At 47.9% G+C, this 25,274-nt stretch overlaps 2 protein-coding genes across 3 annotated transcripts in view; one reads left to right on the forward strand and one right to left on the reverse strand.

Annotated features, from left to right (window-relative positions):
• Positions 1-11,456, reverse strand: part of LOC142662903 (uncharacterized) — a 30,556-nt gene extending 19,100 nt beyond the window's left edge. The window contains exons 1-2 of one of the 2 annotated variants that reach the window (XM_075841279.1): positions 11,348-11,456; positions 4,021-4,288 (exon numbers count right to left, since the gene is read on the reverse strand). The gene's annotated coding sequence lies outside the window, so the exon portion shown is untranslated. Of the gene's footprint in view, positions 1-3,959; positions 4,289-11,347 lie in introns of both variants that reach the window. The other variant, XM_075841220.1, reaches the window with a different exon arrangement.
• Positions 11,457-11,777: 321 nt separating this feature from the next.
• The window catches only part of LOC142697804 (uncharacterized), a 96,545-nt gene continuing 83,048 nt past the window's right edge, over positions 11,778-25,274 (forward strand). The window contains exon 1 of the mRNA XM_075847689.1: positions 11,778-11,932. The gene's annotated coding sequence lies outside the window, so the exon portion shown is untranslated. The remainder of the gene's footprint in view (positions 11,933-25,274) is intronic.

The following is a 25,274-nucleotide window of genomic DNA, read 5'->3' on the forward strand; positions in this document are numbered from 1 at the left end:
AGACCTGTCCTCTGCTTCTACATTATTCTGTGCTCCCCCTTCTAGACCTGTCCTCTGCTTCTACATTATTCTGTGCTCCCCCTTCTAGACCTGTCCACTGCTTCTACATTATTCTGTGCTCCCCCTTCTAGACCTGTCCTCTGCTTCTACATTACTCTGTGCTCCTCCTTCTTCTAGACCTGTCCTCTGCTTCTACATTACTCTGTGCTCCTCCTTCTAGACCTGTCCTCTGCTTCTACATTACTCTGTGCTCCTCCTTCTAGTCCTGTCCTCTGCTTCTACATTATTCTGTGCTCCGCCTTCTAGACCTGTCCTCTGCTTCTACATTACGTTGTGCTCCTCCTTCTAGACCTGTCCTCTGCTTCTACATTACTCTGTGCTGCTCCTTCTAGACCTGTCCTCTGCTTCTACATTACTCTGTGCTGCTCCTTCTAGACCTGTCCTCTGCTTCTACATTATTCTGTGCTCCCCCTTCTAGACCGGTCCTCTGCTTCTATATTGCTCTGTGCTCCTTCTAGACCTGTCCACCACCTTCTAGACCTGTCCTCTGCTTCTACATTACTCTGTGCTCCTCCTTCTAGACCTGTCCTCTGCTTCTACATTACTGTCCTCCTCCTTCTAGACCTGTCCACTGCTTCTACATTATTCTGTGCTCCCCCTTCTAGACCTGTCCTCTGCTTCTACGTTATTCTGTGCTCCCCCTTCTAGACCTGTCCTCTGCTTCTACATTACTCTGTGCTCCCCCTTCTAGACCTGTCCTCTGCTTCTACATTATTCTGTGCTCCCCCTTCTAGACCTGTCCTCTGCTTCTACATTACGTTGTGCTCCTCCTTCTAGACCTGTCCTCTGCTTCTACATTACTCTGTGCTGCTCCTTCTAGACCTGTCCTCTGCTTCTACATTACTCTGTGCTGCTCCTTCTAGACCTGTCCTCTGCTTCTACATTATTCTGTGCTCCCCCTTCTAGACCTGTCCTCTGCTTCTACATTATTCTGTGCTCCCCCTTCTAGACCTGTCCACTGCTTCTACATTACGTTGTGCTCCTCCTTCTAGACCTGTCCTCTGCTTCTACATTACTCTGTGCTGCTCCTTCTAGACCTGTCCTCTGCTTCTACATTACTCTGTGCTGCTCCTTCTAGACCTGTCCTCTGCTTCTACATTATTCTGTGCTCCCCCTTCTAGTCCTGTCCTCTGCTTCTACATTACGTTGTGCTCCTCCTTCTAGACCTGTCCTCTGCTTCTACATTACTCTGTGCTCCCCCTTCTAGACCTGTCCGCTGCTTCTACATTATTCTGTGCTCCCCCTTCTAGACCTGTCCTCTGCTTCTACATTACGTTGTGCTCCTCCTTCTAGACCTGTCCTCTGCTTCTACATTACTCTGTGCTGCTCCTTCTAGACCTGTCCTCTGCTTCTACATTACTCTGTGCTGCTCCTTCTAGACCTGTCCTCTGCTTCTACATTATTCTGTGCTCCCCCTTCTAGACCTGTCCTCTGCTTCTACATTATTCTGTGCTCCCCCTTCTAGACCTGTCCACTGCTTCTACATTATTCTGTGCTCCCCCTTCTAGACCTGTCCTCTGCTTCTACATTATTCTGTGCTCCCCCTTCTAGACCTGTCCTCTGCTTCTACATTACGTTGTGCTCCTCCTTCTAGACCTGTCCTCTGCTTCTACATTACTCTGTGCTGCTCCTTCTAGACCTGTCCTCTGCTTCTACATTACTCTGTGCTGCTCCTTCTAGACCTGTCCTCTGCTTCTACATTATTCTGTGCTCCCCCTTCTAGACCTGTCCTCTGCTTCTACATTACGTTGTGCTCCTCCTTCTAGACCTGTCCTCTGCTTCTACATTACTCTGTGCTCCCCCTTCTAGACCTGTCCGCTGCTTCTACATTATTCTGTGCTCCCCCTTCTAGACCTGTCCTCTGCTTCTACATTACGTTGTGCTCCTCCTTCTAGACCTGTCCTCTGCTTCTACATTACTCTGTGCTGCTCCTTCTAGACCTGTCCTCTGCTTCTACATTACTCTGTGCTGCTCCTTCTAGACCTGTCCTCTGCTTCTACATTATTCTGTGCTCCCCCTTCTAGACCTGTCCTCTGCTTCTACATTATTCTGTGCTCCCCCTTCTAGACCTGTCCACTGCTTCTACATTATTCTGTGCTCCCCCTTCTAGACCTGTCCTCTGCTTCTACATTATTCTGTGCTCCCCCTTCTAGACCTGTCCTCTGCTTCTACATTACGTTGTGCTCCTCCTTCTAGACCTGTCCTCTGCTTCTACATTACTCTGTGCTGCTCCTTCTAGACCTGTCCTCTGCTTCTACATTACTCTGTGCTCCTCCTTCTAGACCTGTCCTCTGCTTCTACATTACTCTGTGCTCCCCCTTCTAGACCTGTCCTCTGCTTCTACATTACGTTGTGCTCCTCCTTCTAGACCTGTCCTCTGCTTCTACATTACTCTGTGCTGCTCCTTCTAGACCTGTCCTCTGCTTCTACATTACGTTGTGCTCCTCCTTCTAGACCTGTCCTCTGCTTCTACATTACTCTGTGCTCCTCCTTCTAGTCCTGTCCTCTGCTTCTACATTATTCTGTGCTCCCCCTTCTAGACCTGTCCTCTGCTTCTACATTACGTTGTGCTCCTCCTTCTAGACCTGTCCTCTGCTTCTACATTACTCTGTGCTCCTCCTTCTAGTCCTGTCCTCTGCTTCTACATTATTCTGTGCTCCGCCTTCTAGACCGGTCCTCTGCTTCTATATTGCTCTGTGCTCCTCCTAGACATGTCCAGCACCTTCTAGACCTGTCCTCTGCTTCTACATTACTCTGTGCTCCACCTTTTAAACCTGTCCACCACCTTCGACAGTAGACCACACCCTCCTGATACAAATGCTCTAGTCCCTTGACATCACAGACTTGGCCCTTTCCTGGATCTGCTCATACCTTACCAACTAAACATTTAGTATCTCCCACCTCACACACCACCACCTCCTCGTCGTCCCACCCTCTCTCTGTTAGAGTCCCTCAAGGGTCTCAGTATCCTGGGACCCTTACTCTTCTAAGCTTTTGGTCAAATTTACCTCTCTGTTCTTGATGTTCCCTTCCTGCTATCTAGAGTGTCCAACAGCCATCTCCTCCTTCACCTCCCGCTTCGTTATGATCAACATGGAGAAAACAGAATCATCTTTACCCCATTTCACGCAGCCCCTTACCAGAACTATCAATCACCGTTAATGGCTCCACACTTTTCCCCGTCTCACAGGTCACTGTATTGAGATAACCCTGAATTTCAAACGGCACAGCCAAGGGCTTACCACTTCTTGCTGCCTCCACCTCAAAAACCCTTCAGTCTTTCCTCACCCTCGAACAGACATAAATGCTAAACTACTCCACTATCCTCCTCTGTGACTTCCCATCTAACACTATTGCACCCCTTCTACCCATTCTCAATTCTGCTGCATCCCTCATTCCACCTCTGTGGTCACTGGCCACACATTACCTACTAAATTAAGTTAAAAATATAAAAAATTACATGCAAGACTGTCAACATCCTGTCCCCTACATACATCTGTGCCCTAATCTCCCGATACCTCCCCACACGTAATCTCCTGTCCACTACCTGCCTGTCCCCTCCATACATCTCTGCCCTAGTCTCCCAATACCTACCCAGATGTAATCTCCAGTCCACAACCTGTCCCATACAAACAGCTGTGCCCTAATCACCCGATACCTCCCCGCACGTAATCTCCAGTCCTCACAAGACCTTTTTTGCTCTCCTTTTATCTGTTCCTCACATCATTGTCTAGAAGATTTCTCCCGTGCATCCCCCATACTCTTTAACCCAACACATGAGATCTCTCCGACCATTCAAACCTTCACTAGTAACCTGAACACCCCCTCTCCAGAAAAGATTACACCCTGAAATAACCTGGCTGCCACTACTCCACCGGATGACCAGCTTCTACTCTCACCGAATGTCTCCTCTTGTAGAGTCTACATGGGCAGGGTCTCTCCTCTTGGTCTTGATGTTACCTCCCAGTCTACGCGGGCAGGGTCTCCTCTTGTAGAGTCTACGTGGGCAGGGTCTCTCCTCTTGTAGAGTGCAGTCTATGCGGGCAGGGTCTCTCTCCTTCTCTTGTGGAGTGCAGTCTACGCGGGCAGGGTCTCTCTCCTTCTCTTGTGGAGTGCAGTCTACGCGGGCAGGGTCTCTCTCCTTCTCTTGTGGAGTGCAGTCTACGCAGGCAGGGTCTCTCTCCTTCTCTTGTGGAGTGCAGTCTACGCAGACAGGGTATTTCCTTCTCTTGTAGGATGCAAGAGAGAAAGAACGAGTTGTTAAAATAATAAAACAGTTTTGCGTCACTGTATTGTGAGACCGAAGGTTTTATATTTCCGGTGATTGCGCGGTGTGGGGTGTTTTATATTTACGCGTGTGAGGGGTTTTATATTTCCGGTGATTGCGCGGTGTGAGGGGTTTTATATTTCCGGTGATTGTGCGGTGTGAGGGGTTTAATATTTCTGGCGATTGCGCGGTGTGAGGGGTTTTATATTTCCGGTGATTGCGCGGTGTGGGGGGGAGGGGTTTATATTTCCGGTGATTGCGCGGTGTGGGGGGATTATATTTCCGGTGATTGCGCGGTGTGAGGGGTTTTAGATTTCCTGCGATTGTGCGGTGTGGGGGGTTTTAGATTTCCGGCGATTGCGCGGTGTGAGGGGTTTATATTTCCGGTGATTGCGCGGTGTGAGGGGTTTATATTTCCGGTGATTGCGCGGTGTGAGGGGTTTTATATTTCCGGTGATTGCGCAGTGTAAGGGGTTTTATATTTCCGGTGATTGCGCGGTGTGAGGGGATTTATATTTCCGGTGATTGCGCGGTGTGAGGGGTTTATATTTCCGGTGATTGCGCGGTGTGAGGGGTTTATATTTCCGGTGATTGCGCGGTGTGAGGGGATTTATATTTCCGGTGATTGCGCGGTGTGAGGGGGTTTATATTTCCGGTGATTGCGCGGTGTGAGGGGTTTATATTTCCGGTGATTGCGCGGTGTGAGGGGTTTATATTTCCGGTGATTGCGCGGTGTGAGGGGTTTATATTTCCGGTGATTGCGCGGTGTGAGGGGTTTTATATTTCCGGTGATTGCGCGGTGTGAGGGGTTTTATATTTCCGGTGATTGCGCGGTGTGAGGGGTTTTATATTTCCGGTGATTGCGCGGTGTGAGGGGGTTTATATTTCTGGTGATTGCGCGGTGTGAGGGGTTTTATATTTCCGGTGATTGCGCGGTGTGAGGGGTTTTATATTTCCGGTGATTGCGCGGTGTGAGGGGTTTTATATCTCCGGTGATTGCGCGGTGTGAGGGGGTTTATATTTCCGGTGATTGCACGGTGTGAGGGGTTTTATATTTCCGGTGATTGCGCGGTGTGAGGGGGTTTATATTTCCGGTGATTGCGCGGTGTGAGGGGTTTTATATTTCCGGTGATTGCGCGGTGTGAGGGGGTTTATATTTCCGGTGATTGCGCGGTGTGAGGGGGTTTATATTTCCGGTGATTGCGCGGTGTGAGGGGGTTTATATTTCCGGTGATTGCGCGGTGTGAGGGGTTTTATATTTCCGGTGATTGCGCGGTGTGAAGGGTTTATATTTCCGGTGATTGCGCGGTGTGAGGGGGTTTATATTTCCGGTGATTGCGCGGTGTGGGGGGGTTTATATTTCCGGTGATTGCGCGGTGTGAGGGGTTTATATTTCCGGTGATTGCGCGGTGTGAGGGGGTTTATATTTCTGGTGATTGCACGGTGTGAGGGGTTTTATATTTCCGGTGATTGCGCGGTGTGAGGGGTTTTATATCTCCGGTGATTGCGCGTTGTGAGGGGTTTATATTTCCGGTGATTGCGCGGTGTGAGGGGTTTATATTTCCGGTGATTGCGCGGTGTGAGGGGTTTATATTTCCGGTGATTGCGCGGTGTGAGTGGTTTATATTTCCGGTGATTGCGCGGTGTGAGGGGTTTATATTTCCGGTTATTGCGCGGTGTGAGGGGTTTTATATTTCCGGTGATTGCGCGGTGTGAGGGGTTTTATATTTCCGTGATTGCGCGGTGTGAGGGGGTTTATATTTCCGGTGATTGCGCGGTGTGAGTGGTTTATATTTCCGGTGATTGCGCGGTTTTATATTTCCGGTGATTGCGCGGTGCGGGGGGTTTTATATTTCCGGTGATTGTGTGGTGTGGGGGGTTTTATATTTCCGGTGATTGCGCGGTGTAAGGAGGTTTATATTTCCGGTGATTGCGCGGTGTGAGTGATTTATATTTCCGGTGATTGCGCGGTTTTATATTTCCGGTGATTGCGCGGTGCGGGGGGTTTTATATTTCCGGTGATTGTGTGGTGTGGGGGGTTTTATATTTCCGGTGATTGCGGGGTGTAAGGGGTTTATATTTCCGGTGATTGCGCGGTGTGAGGAGGTTTATATTTCCGGTGATTGCGCGGTGTGAGGGGTTTTATATTTCCGGTGATTGCGCGGTGTGAGGGGTTTTGTATTTCCGGTAATTGTGCGGTGTGAGGAGGTTTATATTTCCGGTGATTGCGCGGTGCGGGGGGTTTTATATTTCCGGTGATTGCGCGGTGTGAGGGGTTTATATTTCCGGTGATGGCGCGGTGTGAGGGGTTTATATTTCCGGTGATTGCGCGGTGTGAGGGGTTTTATATTTCCGGTGATTGCGCGGTGTGAGGGGTTTTATATTTCGGGTGATTGCGCGGTGTGGGGGGTTTATATTTCCGGTGATTGCGCGGTGTGAGGGGTTTATATTTCCGGGGATTGCGCAGTGTGAGGGGTTTTATATTTCCGGTGATTGCGCGGTGTGAGGGGATTTATATTTCCAGTAATTGCGCGGTGTGAGGGGTTTTATATTTCCGGTGATTGCGCGGTGTGAGGGGTCTATATTTCCGGTGATTGCGCGGTGTGAGGGGGTTTATATTTCTGGTGATTGCGCGGTGTGGGGGTTTTATATTTCCGGTGATTGCGCGGTGCGGGGGGGTTTATATTTCCGGTGATTGCGCGGTGTGAGGGGGTTTATATTTCCGGTGATTGCGCGGTGTGAGGGGTTTTATATTTCCGGTAATTGCGCGGTGTGGGGGGTTTATATTTCCAGTGATTGCGCGGTGTGAGGAAGTTTATATTTCCGGTGATTGCACGGTGTGAGGGGTTTTATATTTCCGGTGATTGCGCGGTGTGAGGGGGTTTATATTTCCGGTGATTGCGCGGTGTGAGGGGTTTATATTTCCGGTTATTGCGCGGTGTGAGGGGTTTTATACTTCCGGTGATTGCGCGGTGTGAGGGGTTTAATATTTCCGTGATTGCGCGGTGTGAGGGGGTTTATATTTCCGGTGATTGCGCGGTGTGAGTGGTTTATATTTCCGGTGATTGCGCGGTGTGAGTGGTTTATATTTCCGGTGATTGCGCGGTTTTATATTTCCGGTGATTGCGCGGTGCGGGGGGTTTTATATTTCCGGTGATTGTGTGGTGTGGGGGGTTTTATATTTCCGGTGATTGCGCGGTGTGAGGGGTTTTATATTTCCGGTGATTGCGCGGTGTGAGGGGTTTTGTATTTCCGGTAATTGTGCGGTGTGAGGAGGTTTATATTTCCGGTGATTGCGCGGTGCGGGGGGTTTTATATTTCCGGTGATTGCGCGGTGTGAGGGGTTTATATTTCCGGTGATTGCGCGGTGTGGGGGGGGTTTATATTTCCGGTGATTGTGCGGTGTGAGGGGTTTATATTTCCGGTGATTGCGCGGTGTGAGGGGTTTTATATTTCCCGTGATTGCGCGGTGTGAGGGGTTTTATATTTCGGGTGATTGCGCGGTGTGGGGTGTTTTATATTTCCGGTGATTGCTCGGTGTGAGGGGTTTTATATTTCCGGTGATTGCTCGGTGTGAGGGGTTTTATATTTCCGGTGATTGCGCGGTGTGAGGTGTTTTATATTTCCGGTGATTGCTCAGTGTGAGGGGTTTTATATTTCCGGTGATTGCGCGGTGTGAGGGGTTTTATATTTCCGGTGATTGCTCGGTGTGAGGGGTTTTATATTTCCGGTGATTGCGCGGTGTGAGGGGTTTTATATTTCCGGTGATTGCGCGGTGTGAGAGGTTTATATTTCCGGTGATTGCGCGGTGTGAGGGGGTTTATATTTCCGGTGTGAGGGGTTTATATTTCCGGTGTGAGGGGTTTATATTTCCGGTGATTGCGCGGTGTGAGGGGTTTATATTTCCGGTCATTGCGGGGTGTGAGGGGTTTTATATTTCCGGTGATTGCGCGGTGTGAGGGGTTTTATATTTCCGGTGATTGCTCGGTGTGAGGGGTTTTATATTTCCGGTGATTGCGCGGTGTGAGGTGTTTTATATTTCCGGTGATTGCTCGGTGTGAGGGGTTTTATATTTCCGGTGATTGCGCGGTGTGAGGGGTTTTATATTTCCGGTGATTGCGCGGTGTGAGAGGTTTATATTTCCGGTGATTGCGCGGTGTGAGGGGGTTTATATTTCCGGTGTGAGGGGTTTATATTTCCGGTGTGAGGGGTTTATATTTCCGGTGATTGCGCGGTGTGAGGGGTTTATATTTCCGGTCATTGCGGGGTGTGAGGGGTTTTATATTTCCGGTGATTGCGCGGTGTGAGGGGTTTTATATTTCCGGTGATTGCGCGGTGTGAGGGGTTTTATATTTCCGGTGATTGCGCGGTGTGAGGGGTTTTATATTTCCGGTGTTTGCGCGGTGTGAGGGGTTTATATTTCTGGTGATTGCAAGGTGTGAGGGGTTTTATATTTCCGGTGATTGCGCGGTGTGAGGGGTTTTATATTTCCGGTGATTGCGCGGTGTGAGGGGTTTATATTTCCGGTGATTGCGCGGTGTGAGGGGGTTTATATTTCCGGTGATTGCGCGGTGTGAGGGGTTTTATATTTCCGGTGATTGCGCGGTGTGAGGGACTTATATTTCCGGTGATTGCGCGGTGTGAGGGGTTTTATATTTCCGGTGATTGCACGGTGTGAGGGGTTTTATATTTCCGGTGATTGCGCGGTGTGAGGGGTTTTATATTTCCGGTGATTGCGCGGTGTGAGGGACTTATATTTCCGGTGATTGCGCGGTGTGAGGGGTTTTATATTTCCGGTGATTGCACGGTGTGAGGGGTTTTATATTTCCGGTGATTGCGCGGTGTGAGGGGGTTTATATTTCCGGTGATTGCGCGGTGTGAGGGGTTTATATTTCCGGTGATTGCGCGGTGTGGGGGAGGGGTTTATATTTCCAGTGATTGCGCGGTGTGAGGGGTTTTATATTTCCGGTGATTGCGCGGTGTGGGGGAGGGGTTTATATTTCCGGTGATTGCGCGGTGTGGGGGAGGGGTTTTATATTTCCGGTGATTGCGCGGTGTGAGAGGTTTTATATTTCCGGTGATTGTGCGGTGTGAGGGGTTTATATTTCCGGTGATTGCGCGGTGTGAGGGTTTTATATTTCCGGTGATTGCGCGGTGTGAGGGGTTTTATATTTCCGGTGATTGCGCGGTGTGAGGGGTTTATATTTCCGGTGATTGCGCGGTGTGAGGGGTTTTATATTTCCGGTGATTGCGCGGTGTGAGGGGTTTTATATTTCCGGTGATTGCGCGGTGTGAGGGGTTTATATTTCCGGTGATTGCGCAGTGTGAGGGGTTTATATTTCCGGTGATTGCGCGGTGTGAGGGGTTTATATTTCCGGTGATTGCGCGGTGTGAGGGGTTTATATTTCCGGTGATTGCGCGGTGTGAGGGGTTTTATATTTCCGGGGATTGCGCGGTGTGAGGGGGTTTTATATTTCCGGTGATTGCGCGGTGTGAGGGGTTTTATATTTCCGGTGATTGCGCGGTGTGAGGGGTTTTATATTTCCGGTGATTGCGCGGTGTGAGGGGTTTATATTTCCGGTGATTGCGCGGTGTGAGGGGTTTATATTTCCGGTGATTGCACGGTGTGAGGGGGTTTATATTTCCGGTGATTGCGTGGTGTGGGGGGTTTATATTTCCGGTGATTGCGCGGTGTGGGGGGGTTTATATTTCCGGTGATTGCGCGGTGTGAGGGGTTTTATATTTCCGGTGATTGCGCGGTGTGAGGGGTTTATATTTCCGGTGATTGCGCGGTGTGGGGGGTTTATATTTCCGGTGATTGCGCGGTGTGAGGGTTTTATATTTCCGGTGATTGCGCGGTGTGAGGGGTTTATATTTCCGGTGATTGCGCGGTGTGAGGGGTTTTATATTTCCGGTGATTGCGCGGTGTGAGGGGTTTTATATTTCCGGTTATTGCGCGGTGTGGGGGGTTTTATATTTCCGGTGATTGCGCGGTGTGGGGGGGTTTTATATTTCCGGTGATTGCGCGGTGTGAGGGGTTTATATTTCCGGTGATTGCGCGGTGTGAGGGGGTATTTATATTTCCGGTGATTGCGCGGTGTGAGGGGGTTTATATTTCCGGTGATTACGCGGTGTGGGGGGGGGGGTTATATTTCCGGTGATTGCGCGGTGTGGGGGGGTTTTATATTTCCGGTGATTGCGCGGTGTGAGGGGTTTATATTTCCGGTGATTGCGCGGTGTGAGGGGGTTTATATTTCCAGTGATTGCACGGTGTGGGGGTTTATATTTCCGGTGATTGCGCGGTGTGGGGGTTTATATTTCCAGTGATTGCACGGTGTGGGGGTTTATATTTCCAGTGATTGCGCGGTGTGGGGGGTTTATATTTGCGGTGATTGCGCGGTGTGAGGGGGTTTATATTTCCGGTGATTGCGCCGTGTGGGGGGTTTGTGGGGTGAGATGTAGATTTTGTGGGTGACATTTTAGTATCTTTTTATTCCATATGTTGGAGCATCGCGGCGACCAATAACAGTGACGTTCACTTGTGAATTATTTCTGCGGGTAAATAACTTGATATTTTAATAATCTGCACTTTAGCGGATGCGGCGATTACGTTACTTATTTTTAATGTTTACATCATTTTTTATAGAAAAAAAACAAAAAACGTATTACTATGATAACCGGTCGGGATTGCGCAGTTTCTTCGGTGGACAGAGGAAGCCGCTATCTATAACTTATCAGATGCCGTGGTCACTATTGATCACGGCATCTGAGGGGTTTAACAGCCGAGATTGAGCTGTCTCCGGTCTTGGCGGTTGCCGGCGGCTGTGAGAAGTCGTGTACGGTGCAGGCTCCGCTCCTTCTAGTGTGACGGCGCACGTACAACATAATACTATAGTTCTGATGTCACCAAGGGGTTAAACCTAACTGTATTTCATATTTACAGCACAAATAATAATCACCAACACTGTGCCAGACAAAAACGCACCAAAACCGGACAGAAATGACCTCACGTAACCTTACCTTACTACTGCATCATGGGAAATCTCCTGACTGATAACAGAGAGAACACTAAACAACAGCGGTGACCGGAAGTCATGTACACCCGCCCAGCGCTGCTACACCTCATACACGCCAACAGCTGAAGGACCTGTAATGACGTCACCACCATCTGACCGGGACAGAGCTCCGCCCCTCATGTCACGTGATCATCATTACTTTACACAGCATTGGCGCTCCGCCGCCTCACAGAACTCCGCCCCTCATGTAATCTGATCCTCGTTATAGGTCCTTCATACAATTTTTACTCTTCTAAGCTCCGCCCCTGATGCCTTGGCCACGTGATCTTCATAGCTTCACAAGCCCTTCAGTCACAACTCCTCTACTGATAAGCTCCGCCCCTCCTGTTCTGGTCACATGGTGGTGACGTCATCACAGGTCCTTCAGCTATTGCCGTGTATGAGGTAGGGAGCAGCGCTGGTCGGGTGTTCTCTCTGTTATCAGTCACCCCTGTATGAGTGTGTATACAGAGAGCTGTCAATCATTGAGTGACCCCGCCCACTGGACTCCTAGCCGGGATTTAACCCCTCCAGTGCCGGCCTCTTTGGGGTAAGTTGTTATTTCTGGTCTTTGTAGTTGTCGGATGTTTTGTGGGACGAGTCGTGTTTTGTAATGACATAATATTCGGGACATACAACTTATTCACTGACTTTTATACATTTCTTGTTAATGTCGTTCACCGTGCGGTTTAAGGGAATGTTCACACGTAGCAAATATGACCCACAACACGCAAGGAAATCTCCCCGAATATTCACCCCAAATGGTGGACGTATAATCCCCCCGAATATCTACTCCAGAAATACAACCATGCCGATCCTCACCTCTCCGAGCGTTACCATAGCAACACGTCCCTGCTCTTCCGGCTGTGTCCAGGTGACCCCTATAATGACATGTGACCTCTCCGGCCTGTGATTGGCTGCAGGGGTCACATGACGCCTTCTTTTTTATATATGTGTAACCTGCAGCGTTGCTCTGAACACGCGGCGGAGCCGCAGAGGATTCTGGGAACAATGGCGTGTGTTGCGGAACTTGACTTTCCCATTGAACTTAATGGGGAAATTCTGCAAATAAAGCGCAGCGAATTCGTGGTATAATCCAATATCCTGCGTGTTTATAATCCGCACCGCAGGTTAACCCCTTAATCACCAGGACGGGTTCTGTTTCCGTTTTTCCCTCTCCGTCTTCTCTGATCTATAACTTTTTTTGTTTCTCTGTCAGTTCCGCGGTGCGAGGATTAGATTCTGCGGGACGAGTTGTAGATTTTCAGGGCGTCGTCATATAAAGTATCACATAATCTCACTGCAACTGCAAAGACGTGGTAATATCTACAGGGAGCAGTGTGTGTGGTAATATCTACAGGGAGCAGTGTGTGTGTGTGGTAATATCTACAGGGAGCAGTGTGTGTGGTAATATCTACAGGGGGCAGCGTGTGTGGTAATATCTACAGGGAGCAGTGTGTGTGGTAATATCTACAGGGAGCAGTGTGTGTGGTAATATCTACAGGGAGTAGCGTGTGTGGTAATATCTACAGGGAGCAGTGTGTGTGGTAATATCTACAGGGATCAGTGTGTGTGGTAATATCTACAGGGAGCAGTGTGTGTGGTAATATATACAGGGAGCAGTGTGTGTGGTAATATCTACAGGGAGTAGCGTGTGTGGTAATATCTACAGGGAGCAGTGTGTGTGGTAATATCTACAGGGGGCAGTGTGTGGTAATATCTACAGGGAGCAGTGTGTGTGGTAATATATACAGGGGGCAGTGTGTGTGGTATTATCTACAGGGAGCAGTGTGTGTGGTAATATCTACAGGGAGCAGTGTGTGTGGTAATATATACAGGGAGCAGTGTGTGTGGTAATATGTACAGGGAGCAGTGTGTGTGGTAATATCTACAGGGAGCAGTGTGTGTGGTAATATCTACAGGGAGCAGTGTGTGGTAATATCTACAGGGAGCAGTGTGTGTGGTAATATCTACAGGGAGCAGTGTGTGTGTGGTAATATCTACAGGGAGCAGTGTGTGTGGTAATATATACAGGGAGCAGTGTGTGTGGTAATATGTACAGGGAGCAGTGTGTGTGGTAATATCTACAGGGAGCAGTGTGTGTGGTAATATATACAGGGAGCAGTGTGTGGTAATATCTACAGGGAGCAGTGTGTGGTAATATCTACAGGGAGCAGTGTGTGGTAATATATACAGGGAGCAGTGTGTGTGGTTATATCTACAGGGAGCAGTGTGTGTGGTAATATCTACAGGGAGCAGTGTGTGTGGTAATATCTACAGGGAGCAGTGTGTGTGGTAATATCTACAGGGAGCAGTGTGTGTGGTAATATCTACAGGGAGTAGTGTGTGTGGTAATATATACAGGGAGCAGAGTGTGTGGTAATATCTACAGGGAGCAGTGTGTGGTAATATCTACAGGGAGCAGTGTGTGGTAATATCTACAGGGAGCAGCGTGTGGTAATATCTACAGGGGGCAGTGTGTGTGGTAATATCTACAGGGAGCAGTGTGTGTGGTAATATCTACAGGGAGCAGTGTGTGTGGTAATATCTACAGGGAGCAGTGTGTGTGGTAATATCTACAGGGAGCAGTGTGTGTGGTAATATCTACAGGGAGCAGTGTGTGTGGTAATATATACAGGGGGCAGTGTGTGTGGTAATATCTACAGGGAGCAGTGTGTGTGGTAATATCTACAGGGAGCAGCGTGTGTGGTAATATCTACAGGGAGCAGTGTGTGTGATAATATCTACAGGGAGCAGTGTGTGTGGTAATATCTACAGGGAGCAGTGTGTGTGTGTGTGGTAATATCTACAGGGAGCAGTGTGTGGTAATATCTACAGGGAGCAGTGTGTGTGGTAATATCTACAGGGAGCAGTGTGTGGTAATATCTACAGGGAGCAGTGTGGTAATATCTACAGGGGGCAGTGTGTGTGGTAATATATACAGGGGGCAGTGTGTGTGGTAATATCTACAGGGAGCAGCGTGTGTGGTAATATCTACAGGGAGCAGTGTGTGTGGTGATATCTACAGGGAGCAGTGTGTGTGGTATTATCTACAGGGAGCAGTGTGTGGTAATATCTACAGGGAGCAGCGTGTGGTAATATCTACAGGGAGCAGTGTGTGTGGTAATATCTACAGGGAGCACTGTGTGTGGTAATATATACAGGGAGCAGTGTGTGGTAATATCTACAGGGAGCAGTGTGTGTGGTAATATCTACAGGGAGCAGTGTGTGTGGTAATATCTACAGGGAGCAGTGTGTGTGGTAATATATACAGGGAGCAGTGTGTGTGGTAATATATACAGGGAGCAGTGTGTGTGGTAATATCTACAGGGAGCAGTGTGTGTGGTAATATCTACGGGGAGCAGTGTGTGTGGTAATATCTACAGGGAGCAGTGTGTGTGGTAATATATACAGGGAGCAGTGTGTGTGGTAATATCTACGGGGAGCAGTGTGTGTGGTAATATCTACAGGGAGCAGTGTGTGTGGTAATATCTACAGGGAGCAGTGTGTGGTAATATCTACAGGGAGCAGTGTGTGTGGTAATATCTACAGGGAGCAGTGTGTGTGGTAATATCTACAGGGAGCAGTGTGTGTGGTAATATCTACAGGGAGCAGTGTGTGTGGTAATATATACAGGGAGCAGTGTGTGTGATAATATCTACAGGGAGCAGTGTGTGTGGTAATATATACAGGGAGCAGTGTGTGTGGTAATATCTACAGGGAGCAGTGTGTGTGGTAATATCTACAGGGAGCAGTGTGTGTGGTAATATCTACAGGGCGCAGTGTGTGTGGTAATATCTACAGGGAGCAGTGTGTGTGGTAGTATCTACAGGGAGCAGTGTGTGTGGTAATATCTACAGGGAGCAGTGTGTGGTAATATATACAGGGAGCAGTGTGTGTGGTAATATCTACAGGGAGCAGTGTGTGTGGCTCTATCTACAGGGAGCAGTGTGTGTGGTAATATCTACAGGGAGCAGCGTGTGTGGTAATATCTACAGGGAGCAGTGTGTGTGTGGTAATATCTACAGGGAGCAGTGTGTGTGGTAATATCTACAGGGAGCAGTGTGTGTGGCTCTATCTACAGGGAGCAGTGTGTGGTAATATCTACAGGGAGCAGTGTGTGGTAATATCTACAGGGAGCAGTGTGTGTGGTAATATCTACAGGGAGCAGTGTGTGTGGTAATATCTACAGGGAGCAGTGTGTGTGGTAATATCTACAGGGAGCAGTGTGTGTGGTAATATCTACAGGGAGCAGTGTGTGTGGTAATATATACAGGGAGCAGTGTGTGTGGTAATATCTACAGGGAGCAGTGTGTGGTAATATCTACAGGGAGCAGTGTGTGTGGTAATGTACAGGGAGCAGCGTGTGTGGTAATATCTACAGGGAGCAGTGTGTGTGCTAATATCTACAGGGAGCAGTGTGTGTGGTAATATCTACAGGGAGCAGTGTGTGTGGTAATATCTACAGGGAGCAGCGTGTGTGGTAATATCTACAGGGAGCAGTGTGTGTGGTAATATATACAGGGAGCAGTGTGTGTGGTAATATCTACAGGGAGCAGTGTGTGTGGTAATATATACAGGGAGCAGTGTGTGTGGTAATATCTACAGGGAGCAGTGTGTGTGCTAATATCTACAGGGAGCAGTGTGTGTGGTAATATCTACAGGGAGCAGTGTGTGTGGTAATATCTACAGGGAGCAGCGTGTGTGGTAATATCTACAGGGAGCAGTGTGTGGTAATATCTACAGGGAGCAGTGTGTGGTAATATCTACAGGGAGCAGTGTGTGTGGTAATATATACAGGGAGCAGTGTGTGTGGTAATATCTACAGGGAGCAGTGTGTGTGGTAATATATACAGGGCGCAGCGTGTGTGGTAATATATACAGGGAGCAGTGTGTGTGGTAATATCTACAGGGAGCAGTGTGTGGTAATATCTACAGGGAGCAGTGTGTGGTAATATCTACAGGGAGCAGTGTGTGTGGTAATATCTACAGGGAGCAGTGTGTGGTAATATCTACAGGGAGCAGTGTGTGTGGTAATATCTACTGGGAGCAGTGTGTGTGGTAATATATACAGGGCGCAGCGTGTGTGGTAATATCTACAGGGAGCAGTGTGTGTGGTAATATCTACAGGGAGCAGTGTGTGTGGTAATATCTACAGGGGGGCTGTGTGTGTGGTAATATCTACAGGGAGCAGTGTGTGTGGTAATATATACAGGGCGCAGCGTGTGTGGTAATATATACAGGGAGCAGTGTGTGTGGTAATATATACAGGGAGCAGTGTGTGTGGTAATATCTACAGGGAGCAGTGTGTGGTAATATCTACAGGGAGCAGTGTGTGTGGTAATATATACAGGGAGCAGCGTGTGTGGTAATATATACAGGGGGCAGTGTGTGGTAATATCTACAGGGAGCAGTGTGTGTGGTAATATATACAGGGAGCAGTGTGTGTGGTAATATCTACAGGGAGCAGTGTGTGTGGTAATATCTACAGGGAGCAGTGTGTGTGGTAATATATACAGGGAGCAGTGTGTGTGGTAATATATACAGGGCGCAGCGTGTGTGGTAATATATACAGGGAGCAGTGTGTGTGGTAATATATACAGGGAGCAGTGTGTGTGGTAATATCTACAGGGAGCAGTGTGTGGTAATATCTACAGGGAGCAGTGTGTGTGGTAATATCTACAGGGAGCAGCGTGTGTGGTAATATATACAGGGGGCAGTGTGTGTGGTAATATCTACAGGGAGCAGTGTGTGTGGTAATATCTACAGGGAGCAGTGTGTGTGGTAATATCTACAGGGAGCAGTGTGTGTGGTAATATATACAGGGAGCAGTGTGTGTGGTAATATCTACAGGGGGCAGTGTGTGTGGTAATATATACAGGGAGCACTGTGTGTGATAATATCTACAGGGAGCAGTGTGTGGTAATATCTACAGGGAGCAGTGTGTGTGGTAATATCTACAGGGAGCAGTGTGTGTGGTAATATCTACAGGGAGCAGTGTGTGTGGTAATATCTACAGGGAGCAGCGTGTGTGGTAATATATACAGGGAGCAGTGTGTGTGGTAATATATACAGGGAGCAGTGTGTGTGCTAATATCTACAGGGAGCAGTGTGTGTGGTAATATATACAGGGAGCAGTGTGTGTGGTAATATCTACAGGGAGCAGTGTGTGTGCTAATATCTACAGGGAGCAGTGTGTGTGGTAATATCTACAGGGAGCAGTGTGTGTGGTAATATCTACAGGGAGCAGCGTGTGTGGTAATATCTACAGGGAGCAGTGTGTGGTAATATCTACAGGGAGCAGTGTGTGGTAATATCTACAGGGAGCAGTGTGTGTGGTAATATCTACAGGGAGCAGTGTGTGTGGTAATATATACAGGGCGCAGCGTGTGTGGTAATATATACAGGGAGCAGTGTGTGTGGTAATATCTACAGGGAGCAGTGTGTGGTAATATCTACAGGGAGCAGTGTGTGGTAATATCTACAGGGAGCAGTGTGTGTGGTAATATCTACTGGGAGCAGTGTGTGTGGTAATATATACAGGGCGCAGCGTGTGTGGTAATATCTACAGGGAGCAGTGTGTGTGGTAATATCTACAGGGAGCAGTGTGTGTGGTAATATCTACAGGGGGGCTGTGTGTGTGGTAATATCTACAGGGAGCAGTGTGTGTGGTAATATATACAGGGCGCAGCGTGTGTGGTAATATATACAGGGAGCAGTGTGTGTGGTAATATATACAGGGAGCAGTGTGTGTGGTAATATCTACAGGGAGCAGTGTGTGGTAATATCTACAGGGAGCAGTGTGTGTGGTAATATATACAGGGAGCAGCGTGTGTGGTAATATATACAGGGGGCAGTGTGTGGTAATATCTACAGGGAGCAGTGTGTGTGGTAATATCTACAGGGAGCAGTGTGTGTGGTAATATCTACAGGGAGCAGTGTGTGTGGTAATATCTACAGGGAGCAGTGTGTGTGGTAATATATACAGGGAGCAGTGTGTGTGGTAATATATACAGGGCGCAGCGTGTGTGGTAATATATACAGGGAGCAGTGTGTGTGGTAATATATACAGGGAGCAGTGTGTGTGGTAATATCTACAGGGAGCAGTGTGTGGTAATATCTACAGGGAGCAGTGTGTGTGGTAATATCTACAGGGAGCAGCGTGTGTGGTAATATATACAGGGGGCAGTGTGTGTGGTAATATCTACAGGGAGCAGTGTGTGTGGTAATATCTACAGGGAGCAGTGTGTGTGGTAATATCTACAGGGAGCAGTGTGTGTGGTAATATATACAGGGAGCAGTGTGTGTGGTAATATCTACAGGGGGCAGTGTGTGTGGTAATATATACAGGGAGCACTGTGTGTGATAATATCTACAGGGAGCAGTGTGTGGTAATATCTACAGGGAGCAGTGTGTGTGGTAATATCTACAGGGAGCAGTGTGTGTGGTAATATCTACAGGGAGCAGTGTGTGTGGTAATATCTACAGGGAGCAGCGTGTGTGGTAATATATACAGGGAGCAGTGTGTGTGGTAATATATACAGGGAGCAGTGTGTGTGGTAATATCTACAGGGAGCAGTGTGTGTGGTAATATATACAGGGAGCAGTGTGTGTGGTAATATCTACAGGGAGCAGTGTGTGTGCTAATATCTACAGGGAGCAGTGTGTGTGGTAATATCTACAGGGAGCAGTGTGTGTGGTAATATCTACAGGGAGCAGCGTGTGTGGTAATATCTACAGGGAGCAGTGTGTGGTAATATCTACAGGGAGCAGTGTGTGGTAATATCTACAGGGAGCAGTGTGTGTGGTAATATCTACAGGGAGCAGTGTGTGTGGTAATATATACAGGGCGCAGCGTGTGTGGTAATATATACAGGGAGCAGTGTGTGTGGTAATATCTACAGGGAGCAGTGTGTGGTAATATCTACAGGGAGCAGTGTGTGTGGTAATATCTACAGGGAGCAGTGTGTGTGGTAATATATACAGGGGGCAGCGTGTGTGGTAATATCTACAGGGAGCAGCGTGTGTGGTAATATATACAGGGAGCAGTGTGTGTGGTAATATCTACAGGGAGCAGTGTGTGTGGTAATATCTACTGGGAGTAGTGTGTGTGTGGTAATATCTACAGGGAGTAGTGTGTGTGGTAATATCTACAGGGAGCAGCGTGTGTGGTAATATATACAGGGAGCAGTGTGTGTGGTAATATCTACAGGGAGCAGTGTGTGGTAATATCTACAGGGAGCAGTGTGTGTGGTAATATATACAGGGAGCAGTGTGTGTGGTAATATCTACAGGGAGCAGTGTGTGTGGTAATATCTACAGGGAGCAGTGTGTGTGGTAATATCTACAGGGAGCAGTGTGTGGTAATATCTACAGGGAGCAGCGTGTGTGGTAATATCTACAGGGAGCAGTGTGTGTGGTAATATATACAGGGGGCAGTGTGTGTGGTAATATATACAGGGAACAGCGTGTGGTAATATCTACAGGGAGCAGCGTGTGGTAATATCTACAGGGAGCAGTGTGTGGTAATATATACAGGGAGCAGTGTGTGTGGTAATATCTACAGGGAGCAGTGTGTGTGGTAATATCTACAGGGAGCAGTGTGTGTGGTAATATCTACAGGGAGCAGTGTGTGTGGTAATATCTACAGGGAGCAGTGTGTGATAATATCTACAGGGAGCAGTGTGTGGTAATATCTACAGGGAGCAGTGTGTGGTAATATCTACAGGGAGCAGTGTGTGGTAATATCTACAGGGAGCAGCGTGTGTGGTAATATCTACAGGGAGCAGTGTGTGTGGTAATATATACAGGGAGCAGTGTGTGTGGTAATATCTACAGGGAGCAGTGTGTGGTAATATCTACAGGGAGCAGTGTGTGTGGTAATATCTACAGGGAGCAGTGTGTGTGGTAATATCTACAGGGAGCAGTGTGTGTGGTAATATCTACAGGGAGCAGCGTGTGTGGTAATATATACAGGGAGCAGTGTGTGGTAATATATACAGGGAGCAGTGTGTGGTAATATCTACAGGGAGCAGCGTGTGTGGTAATATCTACAGGGAGCAGTGTGTGTGGTAATATCTACAGGGAGTAGCGTGTGTGGTAATATCTACAGGGAGCAGTGTGTGGTAATATCTACAGGGAGCAGTGTGTGGTAATATCTACAGGGAGCAGTGTGTGGTAATATCTACAGGGGGCAGTGTGTGTGGTAATATCTACAGGGAGCAGTGTGTGGTAATATATACAGGGAGCAGCGTGTGTGGTAATATCTACAGGGAGCAGTGTGGTAATATATACAGGGAGCAGTGTGTGTGGTAATATCTACAGGGAGCAGCGTGTGTGGTAATATCTACAGGGAGCAGTGTGTGTGGTAATATCTACAGGGAGCAGTGTGTGTGGTAATATCTACAGGGAGTAGCGTGTGTGGTAATATCTACAGGGAGCAGTGTGTGGTATTATCTACAGGGAGCAGTGTGTGTGGTAATATATACAGGGAGCAGCGTGTGTGGTAATATCTACAGGGAGCAATGTGTGTGGTAATATATACAGGGAGCAGCGTGTGTGGTAATATATACAGGGAGCAGTGTGTGTGGTAATATCTACAGGGAGCAGTGTGTGTGGTAATACCTACAGGGAGCAGTGTGTGTAGTAATATCTACAGGGAGCAGTGTGTGTGGTAATATCTACAGGGAGCAGTGTGTGTGATAATATCTACAGGGAGCAGCGTGTGTGGTAATATCTACAGGGAGCAGTGTGTGTGATAATATCTACAGGGAGCAGCGTGTGTGGTAATATCTACAGGGAGCAGTGTGTGTGGTAATATCTACAGGGAGCAGTGTGTGTGGTAATATCTACAGAGAGCAGTGTGTGTGGTAATATCTACAGGGAGCAGTGTGTGTGATAATATCTACAGGGAGCAGCGTGTGTGATAATATCTACAGGGAGCAGTGTGTGTGGTAATATCTACAGGGAGCAGTGTGTGTGGTAATATATACAGGGAGCAGTGTGTGGTAATATCTACAGGGAGCAGTGTGTGTGGTAATATCTACAGGGAGCAGTGTGTGTGATAATATCTACAGGGAGCAGCGTGTGTGGTAATATCTACAGGGAGCAGTGTGTGGTAATATCTACAGGGAGTAGTGTGTGTGGTAATATCTACAGGGAGCAGTGTGTGTGGTAATATCTACAGGGAGCAGTGCGTGTGTGGTAATATCTACATGGGGCAGTGTGTGTGGTAATATATACAGGGAGCAGCGTGTGTGGTAATATATACAGGGAGCAGCGTGTGTGGTAATATATACAGGGAGCAGTGTGTGTGGTAATATGTACAGGGAGCAGTGTGTGTGGTAATATATACAGGGAGCAGTGTGTGGTAATATCTACAGGGAGCAGTGTGTGTGGTAATATATACAGGGAGCAGCGTGTGTGGTAATATGTACAGGGAGCAGTGTGTGTGGTAATATATACAGGGAGCAGTGTGTGTGGTAATATATACAGGGAGCAGTGCGTGTGTGGTAATATCTACAGGGGGCAGTGTGTGTGGTAATATCTACAGGGAGCAGTGTGTGGTAATATATACAGGGAGCAGCGTGTGTGGTAATATGTACAGGGAGCAGTGTGTGGTAATATCTACAGGGAGCAGTGTGTGTGGTAATATCTACAGGGAGCAGTGTGTGGTAATATATACAGGGAGCAGTGTGTGTGGTAATATCTACAGGGAGCAGTGTGTGTGGTAATATCTACAGGGAGCAGTGTGTGTGGTAATATCTACAGGGAGCAGTGTGTGGTAATATATACAGGGAGCAGTGTGTGTGGTAATATCTACAGGGAGCAGTGTGTGGTAATATCTACAGGGAGCAGTGTGTGTGGTAATATATACAGGGAGCAGCGTGTGTGGTAATATATACAGGGAGCAGTGTGTGTGGTAATATCTACAGGGAGCAGTGTGTGTGGTAATATATACAGGGAGCAGCGTGTGTGGTAATATCTACAGGGAGCAGTGTGTGTGGTAATATCTACAGGGAGCAGTGTGTGTGGTAATATCTACAGGGAGCAGCGTGTGTGGTAATATCTACAGGGAGCAGTGTGTGTGGTAATATCTACAGGGAGCAGTGTGTGTGGTAATATCTACAGGGAGCAGTGTGTGGTAATATCTACAGGGAGCAGTGTGTGTGGTAATATCTACAGGGAGCAGCGTGTGTGGTAATATCTACATGGAGCTGTGTGTGTGGTAATATGTACAGGGAGCAGTGTGTGGTAATATCTACAGGGAGCAGTGTGTGTGGTAATATCTACAGGGAGCAGTGTGTGGTAATATCTACAGGGAGCAGCGTGTGTGGTAATATATACAGGGAGCAGTGTGTGTGGTAATATCTACAGGGAGCAGTGTGTGGTAATATCTACAGGGAGCAGCGTGTGTGGTAATATCTACAGGGAGCAGCGTGTGTGGTAATATCTACAGGGAGCAGCGTGTGTGGTAATATCTACAGGGAGCAGCGCGTGTGGTAATATATACAGGGAGCAGCGCGTGTGGTAATATATACAGGGAGCAGTGTGTGTGGTAATATCTACAGGGTGCAGTGTGTGTGGTAATATCTACAGGGAGCAGTGTGTGTGGTAATATCTACAGGGAGCAGTGTGTGTGGTAATAGCTACAGGGAGCAGTGTGTGTGGTAATATATACAGGGAGCAGCGTGTGTGGTAATATCTACAGGGAGCAGTGTGTGTGGTAATATCTACAGGGAGCAGTGTGTGTAGTAATATCTACAGGGAGCAGTGTGTGTGGTAATATATACAGGGAGCAGTGTGTGTGGTAATATATACAGGGAGCAGTGTGTGTGGTAATAGCTACATGGAGCAGTGTGTGTGGTAATATCTACAGGGAGCAGCGTGTGTGGTAATATCTACAGGGAGTAGTGTGTGGTAATATCTACAGGGAGCAGTGTGTGTGGTAATATCTACAGGGAGCAGCGTGTGTGGTAATATCTACAGGGACCAGTGTGTGTGGTAATATCTACAGGGAGCAGTGTGTGTGGTAATATCTACAGGGAGCAGTGTGTGTGGTAATATCTACAGGGAGCAGTGTGTGGTAATATCTACAGGGACCAGTGTGTGGTATTATCTACAGGGAGCAGTGTGTGTGGTAATATATACAGGGAGCAGTGTGTGTGGTAATATATACAGGGAGCTGCGTGTGTGGTAATATCTACAGGGAGCAGTATGTGGTAATATCTACAGGGAGCAGTATGTGGTAATATCTACAGGGAGCAGCAGTGTGTGGTAATATCTACAGGGAGCAGTGTGTGGTAATATCTACAGGGAGCAGTATGTGGTAATATCTACAGGGAGCAGTATGTGGTAATATCTACAGGGAGCAGTGTGTGGTAATATCTACAGGGAGCAGTGTGTGGTAATATCTACAGGGAGCAGTGTGTGTGGTAATATCTACAGGGAGCAGTGTGTGTGGTAATATCTACAGGGGGCAGTGTGTGGTAATATCTACAGGGGGCAGTGTGTGTGGTAATATCTACAGGGAGCAGTGTGTGTGGTAATATCTACAGGGAGCAGTGTGTGTGGTAATATCTACAGGGAGCAGCGTGTGTGGTAATATCTACAGGGAGCAGTGTGTGTGGTAATATCAACAGGGAGCAGCGTGTGTGGTAATATATACAGGGAGCAGCGTGTGTGGTAATATATACAGGGAGCAGTGTGTGTGGTAATATATACAGGGAGCAGCGTGTGGTAATATCTACAGGGAGCAGTGTGTGGTAATATCTACAGGGACCAGTGTGTGGTAATATCTACAGGGAGCAGTGTGTGTGGTAATATCTACAGGGAGCAGTGTGTGTGTGGTAATATATACAGGGAGCAGTGTGTGGTAATATCTACAGGGAGCAGTGTGTGTGGTAATATCTACAGGGAGCAGTGTGTGGTAATATATACAGGGAGCAGTGTGTGTGGTAATATCTACAGGGAGCAGCGTGTGTGGTAATATGTACAGGGGGCAGTGTGTGTGGTAATATCTACAGGGAGCAGTGTGTGTGGTAATATCTACAGGGAGCAGTGTGTGGTAATATCTACAGGGAGCAGTGTGTGTGGTAATATCTACAGGGAGCAGTGTGTGGTAATATCTACAGAGAGCAGTGTGTGTGGTAATATCTACAGGGAGCAGTGTGTGTGGTAATATCTACAGGGAGCAGTGTGTGTGGTAATATCTACAGGGAGCAGTGTGTGTGTGGTAATATCTACAGGGAGCAGTGTGTGTGGTAATATCTACAGGGAGCAGTGTGTGTGGTAATATCTACAGGGAGCAGTGTGTGTGGTAATATATACAGGGAGCAGTGTGTGTGGTAATATATACAGGGAGCAGTGTGTGTGGTAATATCTACAGGGAGCAGGGTGTGTGGTAATATCTACAGGGAGCAGAGTGTGTGGTAATATCTACAGGGAGCAGTGTGTGGTAATATATACAGGGAGCAGCGTGTGTGGTAATATCTACAGGGAGCAGCGTGTGTGGTAATATCTACAGGGAGCAGTGTGTGTGGTAATATCTACAGGGAGCAGCGTGTGTGTGGTAATATCTACAGGGAGCAGCGTGTGTGGTAATATCTACAGGGAGCAGCGTGTGTGGTAATATCTACAGGGAGCAGCGTGTGTGGTAATATCTACAGGGGGCAGTGTGTGTGGTAATATATACAGGGAGCAGTGTGTGTGGTAATATCTACAGGGAGCAGCGTGTGTGGTAATATCTACAGGGAGCAGCGTGTGTGGTAATATCTACAGGGAGCAGCGTGTGTGGTAATATCTACAGGGAGCAGCGTGTGTGGTAATATCTACAGGGAGCAGTGTGTGTGGTAATATCTACAGGGAGCAGTGTGTGTGGTAATATCTACAGG

The sequence above is a fragment of the Rhinoderma darwinii genome, chromosome 1, assembly GCF_050947455.1.
Source record: "Rhinoderma darwinii isolate aRhiDar2 chromosome 1, aRhiDar2.hap1, whole genome shotgun sequence".
NCBI classification, from domain to species: Eukaryota; Metazoa; Chordata; class Amphibia; order Anura; family Rhinodermatidae; genus Rhinoderma; species Rhinoderma darwinii.